An 11,113-nucleotide genomic window follows, 5' to 3' on the forward strand; every position below is an offset into this window, starting at 1 on the left:
TTCGGCAGAGATAATTTGAGTGGTTTAGAATACAAAGTGAAGAAAGATGGGAGATGGGAAGATATCCAGGCATTCAGTGACAAGACTATAAACAATTTTAAGGAAAAAATCATTAGGGTTTGTATAAGTGAACTTAAATTGCAAGAAAAAACTTACTCCTACTCTTACCCAAGGATCCAACTTTCTTCAGGATTTCTGGTTTTATGTGCAAAATTTCACTTACTCTTTTTGATTACCCTCTCAAGCCTAATGGTAAAACCCTTAGTGGCATTCCTGTTCTTAATTTTTCATTACTCCTAACTATACCCTTGCATGTATTTACAGAAAGTGGTACATTTAACTAAATTGAGTGTGATTCTGTTTGTTTCCTCAAGCTAATTCCTCAAAGGGCTAAATCCATTCTGTTTAGTTTTTCCTAAGACCCATCCATTTCAAAGCGCTAGAATATATCAGTATTATATTTGCGAGTTGCCTTTGGTATTTTCCAAAGTGGTTGTTGTGTGTTAGCCTGTATACAATGTATTGTGAAAGGAGTGAGAATAAGTACATTCTCCTCATGGCAGTTCAAAGTAAAAACAAAATAAAATTCATTGCACCCAGGAGGCAGAAAACAATAGTTACCTAAGTGACCTGGGTCTTTATATCTCATTTGGAAAATAGGACTATAATAGCTTTCCTGAAGGCAGGAGCCTGGACCAGGTGATTTCCTGAGGTCCTTTCAGCTTCAAGAGTTAGGGTTTAACTGTGAGCAAAGCACGATTTGAAGTCAAAAGGCAATGGGTTTGTCTAAGGTTACATAGTAAGTTTGAACAAAATTAGAAATCCCTTGCCTTTGGTTAATGCTCTCCCAGACTAAGGTATACCTTTTCTTTTCCTCTGTTTAGAAAAAAACGAAAGGTCTGACAGGCATTTTAATGACAAAGCAGATAAATCAAGTTGTGATGGCCTCTAATTACCACTTCCACAGCTGTAACCTCCTTTATTTTTTGCCCAGAGGCCCTCCTAGAGCTGTGTCTACAACTCAGAAAATGAAAAACCATATTTAAGGATGATTCTTATATCCTTGTTGCCTGATTGGTTTATATACACAATAAAGCATGCAGCTTCTTTATAACTCAGCTTCTTTAAAGTCAGCTTTTAATGATGACTTCCCATTGTATTCATAGCTATAAGGCCAAAATTAGGCCAATGTTTAAATTGGTCTAGGTGAAGTTTATAGTAGCAATATTTGTTTATATTGACTCTTAAAAGTCACCACACATATGGCATACTTTTAACATATTTTATAAAAAATCTTGTGACAAAAACTAATAGAAGAGTAAAATAGTAATCTCTTTTTTTTCTATAGCTGCTTGTCCTGACATGCTGGTAGCAAAGTAGGTAGAAGACTATGTCTAGCATGCTGAATACATTTCAAAGGAAACAAAACCAAACTTAAACAAGAAACATGGCTAATATACATCATCTGAGGTGTTATTAGTTCATTACCAGCCCTTGGTAGGCTTTCAACTTTAGAGCATGGAGGCTTTAGTGATGCAGGCTTGCTTGAATACTACCTTTAGTAAAGTAAACCTTTTGTTAGCAAGTTTTCCCACCCTCTCGTCTCTTCTGTTGTACACACTACTGGATGTGTAGGCTCAAATGAAGTACCCGCCTGCATTTTTTTCCCTTTTACCTCTTCAAATGGTCTCCCCCACCCTATTACATACATGTACCCCTTTAGATTCTAATGCTTCAGAGGGGGGCACTTACAGAATTATAGAAAGCTAGAGTAGGTTGGGGTCTTAAATACCCTATAGCCCAGTCATCTCCCTTAACAATCTGGAAAACAAAGGCCCAGAAAGGAAAAGTTCAGAAAGGGAAAGAAGTTCAAGGGTACCAATGTCTTCTAGTTTCTATTCCACTTCTCATTCCATTCCATTCAGATGCCTGCTATTACACTTGAATTCCAATTAATTTTTTCAGTCTGCCAGACCACATGAAGTAAATTTTCAAAATACGTAATATTGAACTAAGCTTTAAAATGGGAAACGTTTATGGGAAGTAAAGGAATATGTGAACCAAAATGAAAGGGAAATGGGAAGACCCCCGACATCCCCCAGCTTTTAATATCATATCCAAGGTGCTGGCTTCAGGACTTTGTTCCAGAGGGATATTTAATTTGTTTAAAAGGCTCTTTCACCATAGCAAAGTTTAGTCTAAAAGGATCTAGAAGCACTGTTCCACATTGTAGTTCTTAGTGTCCTTCAGTGCCAAGGATGGAATAATTCATCATTCTTCAAAGGAGGCAGGTTAATGTACCAAGTACTATAAAATCTATTTCAAATGAGAAGTGCTTCTGTATCCATAAGGAACAAGATAGAAAACTCTGTGTGAATGTAGTGGTCTTGGTCAGGATAGTGGCAACTACTCTTGAGTTATAGGGATATGCTATAAGGACCATGAATAGTTCTTTGTATTTCCAAAGAACTGAAAAAAAAACCCAGCAGAATGATTTTAATATACTAGAATTTGAGGGCCTGGTTCTATCTGTATGAATTTAGACAAGTTACTTTACCTCGCTGAGTCCTCACTCAAAAAGCAATAAAGATTTATTGAACACTTATTATATGTAAATCAGTACGATTAGCCACTTTTGTAATTCCTGTTTTACAGATGAGGAAACAGGTTAAAAATAATTAAATTATTCACCCAGTGTCTTACACCTAATTGGAAGAGGCAGAATTCAACAACATGTATCACATTCTATGTTTTTGCAAATGAACGAGCTTACAACCATTTCTGGAACCGTTATTTAATCTCAGCCTTTTAAAAAAACCACTTAGAGGGGCACCTGGGTGTTTCAGTGGGTTAAAGTCTCTGCCTTTAGTTCAGGTCATGGTCCCATGGTCCTGGGATCGAGCCCCACATCAGGCTGTCTGCTCAGTAGGGAGCCTGCTTCCCCCTCTCTCTCCCTCTGCCTGCCTCTCTGCCTACTTGTGATCTCTGTCAAATAAATGAATAAAATCTTAAAAAAAACAAATTAAGTTTGACTCTGAAATATATTTTTTAAAAAACCACTTAGAGGGGGAGGAGCAAGATAGCAGAGGAGTAGGAGACCTAAATATCATCAGGTCCCAGGAATTCAGCTACATAGTTACCAAACCATTCTGAACACCTACAAACTCAACAGAAGATCAAAGAAAAGAACATCAATTCTAGGAACAGACAAAGGAACACTTGCTGGAAGGTAGGACAAGGGGAGAAGTGAATTTGAGGTGATCTACAGGAATAGAGACCACAGGGGGAGGGGCCAGATCCTGGCAAGCCATAGAGCAGTGGAGCACAAAATCAGAACTTTTAGAAGTCTACTCCACTGAGGGATGTCGCTCAAGAGGTTAAGTGGGGGGTGGAGCCCTCGCTGTGACAGTGTAGTCTCAGGTGCTGGGGTCACAGAAAGACCAGGGCTGTCTGAGTCTGGCTGAGCTCCCAGGTATCAGAGTGGGGAAGCTGGCTGCAGAGACAGAGCTGAGGAGTGTGCTCGCAGCTCATAGTTACCTTAAACCGTGATTCAAGGCATAGTCAAGCCACCGCTCTATGCTCAGGGTCCCCACAAGTGGGAAATCTGGAGAGACCCCCACCTTCCTCTACTGGGAGGAGCAGCGTGGGAGCATGCTACAGGAATCTCGTGCATTGGAGACTCCAAACGGGGCATGCACCAGAGATAGAAATGCTAACTCACAGGCCAGGTGAGCACTGAGTGTGGCCAGAGATCAGGGAGATGAGAGTGATTGACTGCTTTTCTCTGAGGGCGCATTGAGAAGGGGGGTGCCTGAGCTCTTGGCTCCTCAGGGTTGGAGATTGGGAGGCCACCTTTTTCATTCTCTTCCTCCAAAACTGTACAGAAAATGTTCAGGGAACAAAAGCTCCTGAGACCAAAACCAAGCAGATCGCTTAGCTGGGCCCTGGCAAGGGCGGTGCAATTCTGCCTCAGGCAAAGACATTTAAGATTCACTGCAAAAGGCTCCTCCCCCAGAAGATCAACAAGAACATCCAGCCAAGGCCAAGTTTACTGATCAATGAGAACTGCAGAAATCCAGAGCTAGGGGAATGCAGCACATATAATTCATGTCTTTTTCTCCATGATTGCTTAGTTCTTCAAACTTAAATTATTTAAATTTTATTTTTCTCTTATTCTATTTTTTTGACTTTTTCCTCTTTCCTATTTTAACGTTTTTTAAACTATTTTATCTTATCAATACCTTTTAAAAAATCTTTTTAGGGGCGCCTGGATGGCTCAGTGGGTTAAGCCTCTGCTTTCAGCTCAGGTCGTGATCTCAGGGTCCTGGGATTGAGCCCTGCATCAGGCTCTCTGCTCAGTAGGGAGCCTGCTTCCTGTTCTCTCTCTCTGCCTGCCTCTGCCTACTTGTGATCTCTCTGTCAAATAAATACATAAAATCTTAAAAAAAAATTTTAAATTTTTATTGTTATAGTCATATTCTAGATCTTTATTGCATTTACCTTATTTTCTGTATACCTATAGGTTTTTCTTTCTTTAAAATTTTGGGATACAGTTTCTTCTAATCAAAATATACCCTAAACCTAGCACATGGTTTGGTCTAGTCTCCCGCCTGATCACATTCTTTCCTCTTTTTTTTCTTTTTTCAACCAACTTCTTATCAATTCCTTTTTTAGACTCTTTTTAAAATTTTCATCCTTACAGTCATATTCCATCCCTTCATTGTGTTTCCCCTTATTTTTGTATATATATAAGTATTTTTTGCTTTAAAATTTTGGGAGGCAGTTTCTTTAACAGACCAAAATACACCCAAAATCATGTGTGTGGCTCTTTTATTTTCACCACTCTAATACATACATATATATGTGTGTGTGTATATATACGCATACACACACACATACACACACACACACACACACACACACAAATATATACAGATATATTTAGATATATACATATATTTTCCTCCTTTCTTCTCCTGGTTTTGGGTCTCTTCTGATTTGGTCAGTGTATATTTTTCTGGGGTCATTGCCACTGTTTCAGTATTTTGACTCTCATTCATCTATTCTTATCTGGATAAAATGACAAGTGGAAAAACTCACCACACACACACACACACACACACACACACAGAATAAGAGGCAGTGTTAATGGCTAGGGACCTAATCAATATGGACATTAGTAATATGTCAGAACTAGAGTTCGGAATGACAATTATCAAGGTGCTAGTTGGGTTTGAAAAAAGCATGGAAGATACTAGAGAATCCCATTCTGGAGAAATAAAATCCCTTTCTTGAAAATAAAAGAACTAAAAACTAACCAAGTTGAAATTTAAAAAGATGCTAATGAGGTGCAATAAAAAATGGAGGCTCTTGGGGCTCCTGGGTGGCTCAGTTGGTTTGGTGACAGCCTTCAGCTCAGGTCATGATCCTGGAGTCCCAGGATGAAGTCCCACATGGGGCTCCCTGCCTGGAGGGGAGTGTGCTTCTCCCTCTGATACTCCCCCATCCCATGCTTTCCCTCTCATTCTCTTTCTCTCAACTAAATAAATAAAATCTTTTCCAAAAAAATGGAGGCTCTTACTGCTAGGATAAATGAGGCAGAAGAATTAGGGATATAGAAGACCAAGTAACAGGGAAAAAAGAAGCTGAGAAAAGAGAGACAAACAGTTACTGGACCACAAGGGGGGAATTCAAGAGATAAGTAATATCATAAGATGAAACAAGATTAGAATAATTGGGATCCCAGAAGGAGAAGAGAGAGAGGGGCAGAAGGTATATTGGAGCAAATTATAGCAGAGAATTTCTCTAAATTGGCAAAGGGAACAGCATCAAAATCCAGGAGACACAGTGAGTCCCTCTAAAAATGAATAAAAATAGGTCTACACCCCATCATCTAATAATAAAACTCACAAGTCTCAGTGACAAAGAGAAAATCCTGAAAGCAGCTCAGGACAAGAGGTCTGTAACATACAATGGTAGAAACATTAGACTGGCAGCAGACATATCCACAGGATAGGCAGGCCAGAAAGGCCTGGCATGGTATATTCAGAGCACTAAATGAGAAAAATATGCAGCCAAGAATACTTTATCCAGCTAGGCTCTCACTGAAAATAGAAGGAGAAATAAAAAGCTTCCAGAACAACAGCAACAACAAAAAACTCAAAGAATTTGTAAACACCAAACCGGCCCTACAGGAAATACTGAAAGGGGTCCTCTAAGCAAAGAGAGAGACTAAAAGGAACAGACCAGAAAGGAACAGAGACAACATACAGTAACAGTCACCTTATAGGCAATATAATGGCACTAAATTCATATTCTTCAATAGTTACCCTGAATGTAAATGTGCTAAATGTCCCCAATGAAAAGACAGGGTATCAGAAGAGATAAAAGTATGCTGTCTGCAAAACACATTTTAGGCCCAAAGACACCCAGATTTAAAGTGAAGGGGTGGAAAACCATTTACCATGCTAATGGACATCAGAAGAAAGCTAGGGTGGCAATTATTGTATAAGATAAATCAGATTTTAAGCCAAAGACTATAATAATGGATGAGGAAGGACACTATATCATATTTAAAGGGTCTGTCCAATGAGAATATCTAACAATTTAAAATACCTATGCCCCTAACACGGGAGCAGCCAATTATAAAACCAACTAATAACAAAATCAAAGAAACAAATCACAATAATACAATAAGGGACTTTAACACCTCCCTCATTGAAATGGACAGATTATCTAAGCAAAATATCAATAAGGAAATAAAGGCTTTAATGACACACTGGACCAGATGGACATCACACATGTATCAGAAGATTCCATCCAAAACAAAAGAATACACATTCTTCTCTAGTGCACATGGAACATTCTCCAGAATAGATCACATCCTGGGTCACAAATCAGGTCTCAACCAGCACCAAAAGATTGGGATCATCCCCTGCATGTGTTCAGACCGTACTGCCTTGGAACTAGACCTCAATCACAAGAGGAAAGTTAAAAAAATACAAATACACGGCGACTAAAAAGAGCATCCTACTAAAGAATGAATGGATCAATTAGGAAATTAAAGAATAATTTTTAAAAGTTAATGGAAACAAATGAATATGAAAACACAACTGTTCAAAATGTTTGGGACACAACAAAGGTGGTTCTGTGCAGAAACTACTAAGGAATACAAGCCTTTCTCAAGAAACAAGAAAGATCTCAAGTACACAACCTAACCCTACACCTAAAAGAGCTGGAGAAAGAACAGCAAAGAAAACCTAAATGCAGCAGGAGAAGAAAAATAATAAAGATCAGAGCAGAAATCAATGAAATAGAAATGAAAAAACAGTAGAACAGATCAATGAAACCAGGAGCTGGTTCTTTGAAAGAGTTAATAAAAACTTTCCATGCTCCTGGATTGGAGGAACAATCTCTATAAACCCCTGGCCAGACTTATCAAAAAGAAAATAGAAAGGACCCAAAAAATAAAATCATGAATGAAAGAGGAGAGATCACAACCAACATCAAAGAAATACAAACAATTATAAGAACATACTATGAGCACAAATCCAACAATCTAGAAGAAATGGATGCATTCCTAGAGACATATAAACTACCACAACTGAACCAGGAAGAAATATAAAACCTGAATAGATCCATAACCAGTAAGGAGATTGAAACAGTTATGAAAAATCTCCAAACAAAAGCCCAGGGCTAGATGGCTTCCCAGGGGAATTCCACCAAACGTTTAAAGAAGAATTAATTCCTATTCTCTGAAACTGTTCCAAAAAATAGAAATGGAAGGAAAACTTCCAAACTCATTTTATGAGGCCAGCATTACATTGATCCCAAAACCAGATGAAGACCCCATCAAAAAGGAGAATGACAGACCAATATCCTTGATGAACATGGATGCAAAAATTCTCACCAAAATACTAGCCAATAGGATCCAACAGTACATTAGAAGGATTATTCACCACGACCAGGTGGGATTTATTCCTGGACTGCAAGATTGGTTCAACATCTGCAAATTAATCAATGTGATAAAACACATGAATATAAGAAAGAACAAGAACCATATGATACTCTCAGTAGATGCTGAAAAAGCATTTGACAAAGTACAGCATCCTTTCTTGATCAAAACTCTTCACAGTATAGGGATAGAGGGTACATACCTCAATATCATCAAATCCATCTATGAAAAACCCACAGAAAATATGTTTCTGAATGGGGAAAAACTGAGAGCTTTTCTCCTAAGATTAGGAACATGGCAGGGATGTCCACTATCACCACTGCTATTCGACATAGTACTAGAAGTACTAGCCTCAGCAATCAGACAACAAAAAGAAATTCAAGGTACATGAATCAGCAAAGAAGTCAAACTCTCACTCTTTGCAGATGATATGATACTATATGTGGAAAACCCCAAAGACTCCACTCCAAAACTGCTAGAACTCATACAGGAATTCAGTAAAGTGTCAGGATATAAAATCGATGCACATAAATCTGTTGCATTTCTGTACACCAACAACAAGACAGAAGAAAGAGAAATTAAGGAGTTGATCCCGTTTACAATTGAGCTGAAAACCATAAGATACCTAGGAATAAACCTAACCAAAGAGGCAAAGAACCTGTACTCAGAAAGCTATAAAATGCTTTTGAAAGAAATTAAGGAAGACACAAAGAAATGGAAAAACTTTCCATGCTCTTGGATTGGAAGAACAAATATTGTGAAAATGTCTATGCTGTCTAGAGCAATCTACACATTTAATGCAATCTCTATCAAAATACCATCAATTTTTTCAAAGAAATGGAACAAATAATCCTAAAATTTATATGGAACCAGAAAAGACCCTGAATAGCTAGAGGAATGTTGAAAAAGAAAACCAAAGTTGGTGGTGTCATAATTTCAGACCTCAAGCTGTATTACAAAGCTGTAATCACCAAGACAGTGCAGTACTGGCACAAAAATAGACACATAGATCGATGGAACAGAATAGAGAACCCAGAAATGGACCCTCAACTCCATGGTCAACAAATCTTCGACAAAGCAGGGAAGAATGTCCAGTTGACAAAAGACAGTCTCTTCAACCAATGGTGTTGGGAAAATTGGACAGCTACATGCACAAGAATGAAACTGGACAATTTTCTTACACCGCATACAAAAACAGACTCAAAATGGATGAAAGAGCTCAACATGAGACAGGAATCCATCGAAATCCTTGAGGTGAACACAGGTAGCAACCTCTTTGACTTTAGCTGCAGCAACTTCTTCCTAGAAATACTGCCAAAGGCAAGGGAAACAAGGGCAAAGATGAACTATTGGGACTTCATAAAGATAAAAAGCTTTTGCCCAGCAAAGGAGACAGTCAACAAAACCACAAGACAACCAACAGAATGGGAGAAGATATTTGCAAATGACATATCAGATCAAGGGCTGGTATCCAAAATCTATAAGGAACTTATCAAACTTAACACCCAAAGAACAAATAATCCAGTCAAGAAATGGGCAGAAGACATGAACAGACATTTCTGCAAAGAAAATATCTAAATAGCCAACAGACAGATGAAAAACTGCTCAACATCACTCGGCATCAGGGAAATACAAATCAAAACCACAGTGAGATACCACCTCACACTAGTCAGAATGGCTAAAATTAACCAGTTAGGAAATGACAGATGCTGGAGAGGATGTGGAGAAAGGGGAACCCTCCTACACTCTTGGTGGAGTCACTCCAGAAACCAGCATGGCGGTTTCTCAGAACGTTGAAAATAGAGCTACCCTACAACCCAGCATTTGCATTACTGGGTATTTACCCTAAATATACTAATGTAATGATCCAATGGGGCATGTGCACTTGAATGTTTATAGCAGCAATGTCCATATTAGCCAAACTATGGAAGAGCCCAGATGTCCATCAACAGATGAATAAAGAATGTGTGCGTACACACACACACACACACACGCACACACACACACAGGAATAGTATGCAGCCATCAAAAAAATGAAATCCTGCCATTTGCAACAATGTGGATGGAACTAGAGGGTATTATGCTAAGTGAAATAAGTCAATCAGAGAAAGACAATTATCATATGATCTCTCTGATATGAGGAATTTGAGGGGCAGAGCATGGTGTTGTGGGGGTTAGGGAGCAAAAAAATGAAACAAGATGGGATTGGGGAGGGAGATAAATCGTAAGAGACTCTTAACCTCATGAAACAAACAGCATTGCTGTGGGTTTTTGGAAGGAGGAGTAGGGTGGCTGGGTCATGGACATTGGGAAGAGTATGTTCTATGGTGAGTGCTGTGAATTGTGTAAGACCGATGATTCACAGACCTGTACCCCTGAAGCAAATAATACATTATATGTTAATTTTTAAAAACCCATAATGGGCACCTGGGTAGCTCAGTAGGTTAAGCCTCTGCCTTCGGCTCAGGTCATTATCTAAGTGTCCTGGGATCGAGTCCCACGTTGGGCTCTCTGCTCAGCAGGGAGCCTTTCTCCCCGTCTCTCTACCTGCTGCTCTGCCTACTTGTGAGCTCTCTCAAATAAATAAAATCTTTTAAAAGAAAACACTTAGAGTACCTTATCATTTTGTTCTTTTGCATATCAACTCTCATTTGTCTGCTTTTACTGTAAGCAAGGTCTTATAGAAACAAAATATTCCTCCTTGGGGTGGTGTTTTCAAGGCACTTCCTTCTGTCCCTCTTCACTAGCACCTCGAGAGCTTGGCTTTGTCCTTCATTTCCTTTTGTGATCCAAACAGAAGTGTCTGAAAAGTTCAGTGTGGATACTTTAAAGTATGTTTTAAGATATCACAACTCATTTTGAAAGTGGTATCACAAGTTCCATTAGACACCAATTGAGAATACTAAAGGTAGAAGTATTCTAAACAAGGTTTATTTTTTATTTTTCTACCTGACAAAGTGGAAAAATGTCCACATGTATACCATGTGAGCAAGGTCTTAAAAGATAGCTTGAATTTGGATATGTAGGGATTGAGGAGGATGGCATCTCAAAGTAAACAGCACACAAACGTATGTAGGCAGCAAAGAATAGAATTCAGAATAGTATCAATCCAGAAAATGCCATGCTTCAGTACTTGTGCACAGGAGTTTATAGCCATAT

This window comes from Neovison vison, chromosome X (genome assembly GCF_020171115.1).
Source record: "Neovison vison isolate M4711 chromosome X, ASM_NN_V1, whole genome shotgun sequence".
NCBI classification, from domain to species: domain Eukaryota; kingdom Metazoa; phylum Chordata; class Mammalia; order Carnivora; family Mustelidae; genus Neogale; species Neogale vison.